The following is a 5,858-nucleotide window of genomic DNA, read 5'->3' on the forward strand; positions in this document are numbered from 1 at the left end:
CTAACACATATATATGCCATTTGGAAAGATGGCAATGATGACCTGGTATGCAAGACAGCAAAAGAGACACAGATGTGTAGAGCGGACTTTTGGACTCAGAGGGAGAGGGAGAGGGTGGGATGATTTGGGAGAATGGCATTGAATCATGTATACTATCATGTAAGAAACGAATCACCAGTCTATGTCCGATAGATGCAGGATACAGCATGCTTGGGGCTGGTGCACGGGGATGACCAGAGAGATGTTATGGGGAGGGAGGTGGGAGGGGGGTTCATGTTTGGGAATGCATGTACACCCGTGGTGGATTCATGTCAATGTATGGCAAAACCAATACAGTATTGTAAAGTAAAATAAAGTAAAAATAAAAACTAAAAAAAAAATAAAAAAAAATGAACTGCGAAAAAAAAAGTACATAAAATAAAGTGCCATGCAATGGGCACAGTTCTGCATTCCCAATGGGAAAATACAAGAGCAATGTTTAGGTCACATTAGCATTTGATCTTGTCCAAGACATTGTACAAGGTATTGAATTGTCTAATTTGCAGCTGGATTTTTTTAGTTGTTCCTTCCATAGCTCATTATTGAATGGAAATCAGCTCCCATAAAGAAGAATTTACACAAAAATTCTGTTTTTTCTTTCCATTGACCTGAGCCTGGTTGCTTCATAATGAGTAAATAAACAATCCAGGACTTTAATCAGTGTTGTTATACTCGTGAAAACTGTTATGTAAACACCCCTCTCTGCTCTGCTACAAGTGTCGTGTTTTCTACAGTAATTTAAATTATATTGGCAAACGAGGAAGAAACTACAGACCATTTCTTTGAGATGGAGTAAAGTAGACATCAACATTAACTCTCCCTGATTGAAGAGACTATATGATTAGGATGAACATAACACCCATTGCAGAAAGCAAAATCAGGAGAATAACAAGAGCTTGATATAGTTCTAATTACAGTGGGGAAGGATTTCAGTATCATGCCAGAGTAAAATATGGGAGGCACCTTTTCATTTGCAGACTGTTCATTAGGTGTAAGAGACTTTCGCTTTCTTTAGGAAATTCTATTAGTAGGACAGTGACTTATAACTGAACCTAGAAAAGGCAGCTTTATTTTCACTATATTATACTGAACTGGAATTATTACATTTAAAAGTTTTATTATTAATTCACAGAAGATTAGCAACAGTGCTAAAACTAGGAGTAAAAAATCTACTGATTAGTATTCACTAGGAATGAAGGATGATAGATTGATAATGATAAAGATAACGTATGTCAACAATGGCTAGCAATAGCATTGTCAAAGGTAAAGTTTTTTGTGTTTACAATTTCAATTTTTACCATGATCATGTTTACTTTGAGATCTAGTACCATGCAAATCAGGATTTAATACTGTCTTTTTCACTTGATATAAAAATATATTCATAGAGCTTAAAACAGACAAAGAGAACAATATCCCGAGAAGCTTCCAAGGGCAGATGAAATGAAAATAACAGGTCTGTCATTCAATTTAATAAAATATAAAGCTTAGAAAATTAATAAATCATTCAACTGTTTCATTTGAAAAATGTGTTGAAATGTCATTCATTAAATTTTGACTGTAAAAATTTATTCAAAGAGTACTTTTCTGAAAATATTATATGGTTGTTCATGGCATATAACATCTTGTCTAGCAGAGTAATTTACACTGATTAAAATTAGGCATAGTTTATGCTTTACACTGCTGCTTTTTATGGTTTTAGACCCAAGATTTAATTTCCTTGGAAATGTAATTTTAGGGCAAACACAGGTTAAGTATGGGCAATAGTGTCCACTCAACCTCCCACTTCCCCATTTTCAGAGAAATAAGCAAACACAAATTCCACTTAGTAGACTAAGTCACCTAAACAATAGCCATTTGAATGATTCAGATAGACTTCATCTCCAAGGGACTGACTCTTTATTCTGATGTGGCAGCTATCAGCTCACCAGGGTACTAAGAAGGGTGACACACACATGCCAAACTAGTCTTCTTGCCTTTAAGTCTTGATATATATTCAGAAATGACCATCCTACCTGCAATCACAAAGAATTCATCCATGAGGAGGAAATATTGAATATATTATTGGGTCAGCCAAAAGGTTCATTTAATTTTTTCTGTAAGATGGCTCTGATAGTGCTTAGTTGTCCTTAAAATAATTCCAAACACTTTTATTATATTGTATTATGACAGTAATCATATCAGCATGCATTGAAAAAATTATCAAAGTTGATGAATTTTTGTGTAGCTATTTTAATATTGAAGATGGAAGAAAAAAAGCAAAATTTCCAGGATATTATCTTTTATTATATAAGAGTAAAAACTCAACTGAGATACAAGAAAGATTTGTGCATGAGGAAGGTGCTGTGACTGATTGAACATGTTAAAAGTGGTTTGGGAAGTTTCATGCCAGAGATTTTTCACAGGAAGTTGCCCCACAGTTGGGTACACCAGTTGAATTTGATAGTGATTCAACTGAGACATTATTTGAGAATAATCAGTGTTACACCATGGAGGAGAGAGCAGACATACTCAAAATATCCAAATCAAGTGCTGAAAATAATTCACCACCAGCTTAGTTATGCTAATTGCTTTGATGTTTGGGCTCCACATAAGTTAAACAAAAACAAATAAAAAATATTTTTGATCATATTTCTGCATGCAATTCTCTACTTAATACAAAAATGTTCCATTAAAAAAAATAACAGGCAATAAAAGGTGGATACTGTACAATTATGTGGAATGGAAGAGATCATGGAGAAAGGGAAATGAACCACCGCCAGCCTCACCAAAGGCTGGTCTTCATCCAAAGGTGATATTGTGTATACAGTGGGATTGGAAGGGAATCCTCTATTATGAACTCCTTCTGGAGAACCAAACAATTAATTCCAAGTACTACTTCCAGTTAGACCAACTGAAGGCAGCGCTCAACAAAAATCATCTGGAGTTAGTCAACTTTATGCATAATCTTCCATCAGGATATCACAAGACCACATGTCTCTTTGATAATTGAGCAAAAACTATTACACTTTGGTTTGAAAGCTCTGATTCATTCCCTATATTCCCCTCTTCAGATGTCTGTTTGTTTTATTTTATTTTTATAGTATTTTTAAAATTATCTCTATCGTACATAAACTGCAACAGACTGTACTTTTGGGGGGACAAAACAATTAAACATCATCACTCCTTTCCAGTTGCACAAAGAAACAAATTCAGAGACTAAGATCCTTTTTCTTCCAACACAGAAATATACTCACTTTTAAAAGCTGAATACAATGCACTAAAAGGTCAGTACAAATACAAACAGGAACAGAATATGAGTTCATCCTTGAAGGACACTTTTTATGAATTTGCTACAACTAATATGTTCCTTAGTTGCTGATTTTCATATCATTCTTAGCCACCTGTGGGGTATTCAGATCACTAAAATTAGAGTCTCTTGCACATTCAAAACAACTAATGTTTACAGATCTTCACAAGGTAAATGACACTGTATTAGGCAGTATAAGTGGCACCTGAAAATCAAAACACTATAGGTTGACACTTTCTCTACAGATTTAAGTTATAAACTCCATTACTGTTTTCTTTTTTTGGCATGTTCCTCACAATAAATGTCAAAGCTGAAATTCACCATAAAAGATATGAATAATGCCAAAGGTAATGAAACTGAATTTGTCTTTTGTCTCCAAATAGATTGGAATAGTAATTCCAAGCACCTCAAAAACATCCAGTTACTGTTGCTTACAAGGAAGTTAAGAAGGTGGAGGAATTCAACAGGGCACAGTGTTTCACTGGTGACAGCAGAGCAAGCTTGCAATGACATGCTATAAATATTATCTTGGGGCAGTACACATAAGAATACCTTGCAGTACACATACTACTTGAAACATTTGTATTAAAGATCCCTCAAAAAATTCACCTAAATCCCAGAAAAGAATGTTATGAATACTGTTTCTGCCTAATACATTAACCAGTGTTTTTTAAAAATAATAATCTAACATGGGAATTCTCTCCTAGTCACAGCCCCCAAGCCCCCCAAAAGGCCACAAAGTGTATTCACAAACAGTTCTTCAGATAAAGCCATTGCACACAATGTACAGTTCCTGTATACTGAAGTGAGTACCATATTGGAGTTTAATGGTATAAGTTTAATGGTATAAGCTTAACATCCATAAGCAAAGGTCTTTAATATTATAGACTTACAGCAAATATCTTCATAAGGGCCATACATATAATACACTTACAGTATTAAAAGGTGCAGTTGAACTCAACAGCAAAATGTAAAATCTATCTCCTGTTAACACACTTAATCTGAATTAACTTGCATCATGTTTTTATGATTTACCATTCAAGAAATTAGGATGGAATAAATTTCTCATCCAAAGTAGTTTGTTCACTTATAAAACTATAAGTCAATTAGGATCCCTACCCACTCAATCAGATAACAGAGGCCCTTCTTCTATGAATGTTTATGCTGCCTTGTATACTTAAAATGTTGCCTTAAAAAGAAAAGCAGCTTTTAAGGGCAAGGCTGAAAATTACCATTTTATCTACTAAATAAATGCAATGTTTGCGGACCTTCCAGAAATAATCCAAAGGTTCAATTTTTTTTTTTGGGGGGGGGGGCGTCCTGATGAAGATATTATTTTCTTCATTCTTTTTTTTTTATAAATTTATTTATTTTAATTGAAGGTTAATTACTTTACAATATTGCATTGATTTTGCCATACATCAACATGAATTTGCCACAGGTATACACATGTTCCCTATCCTGAATCCCCCTCTCTCTTCCTTCCCCATACAATCCCTCTGGGTCATCCCAGTGCACCAGCCCCAAAATGGTAGATACCAGAGAAAGATTCAGAAGCAGAACATTTTTTTTTTCCACTTTAAGTAAAGGATACCTATGTATGATGGATGATAATTCAAGTTCATAATTAGTAAGTTACTGAAAAGACATTGCATTCATTCACATATCATTAGGTTAGAAAATATAAGATATGCTCAAGTTATCGAAATGGTCAAGAATCAACATTTTACAAGCTTATTCTGTCCCAAACTCTTACCATTTGAGTTGATACATGAAACAATTTTAGTGTTCACACTGGGCCAAACATAAAGTACCCATGAGCAGTAGAAATGAAAACATTTTAAAGCTAAAAGTAGGCATAATATCTGGGCACTGCTGCTGCTGCTGCCATTTCTTTCTCCAGTGCATGAAAATAAAAAAATGAAAGTGAAGTCGCTCAGTCGTGTCCCACTCTTAGCGACCTCATGGGCTGCTGCCTACCAGGCTCCTCCGTCCGTGGGATTTGCCAAGCAAGAGTACTGGAGTAGGTTGCCATTGCCCTCTCCAAATTTGGACACTATTCTTTTTTTTATCAAAAACAGTGGCTACTGGTACCAAACAATTAACTTTAAAATACAGTGCCAGATCCTCTCAAGGAAATGTAAATAGTTTGTAAATAGTATTGTTACTTTCCAATTTTATGGGAACTATACAGAAGCCAGAAGTTAGAAATTTATGACTGTTAATACTTTTTGGATAGTTCTAGTATAGTATATAGTTACAGATGGCTTTGTCTAGAAGACTGGAAAAGTGTTCATGGAATAAACATTATACTCTAGTTGCCATAAATCAACAAAATGCCAATAGTCTTCTGTGGACATGATAGAGAAAATGGCAATTTTGAGGAAAGAGTGCTTCTAAAGGTTTTCTCTTGGAGGCAGCCATGTTTGTTTGTTTGTTTTTTCACATTACTAAAAAGGCTAAGTATTGTGGTTAGGATTACTATAATTCCTACAACTAAACTTTCACTTAGGCATAGTTCCATGTTCCCATG

Source organism: Budorcas taxicolor, chromosome 14, assembly GCF_023091745.1.
Source record: "Budorcas taxicolor isolate Tak-1 chromosome 14, Takin1.1, whole genome shotgun sequence".
NCBI lineage: Eukaryota > Metazoa > Chordata > Mammalia > Artiodactyla > Bovidae > Budorcas > Budorcas taxicolor.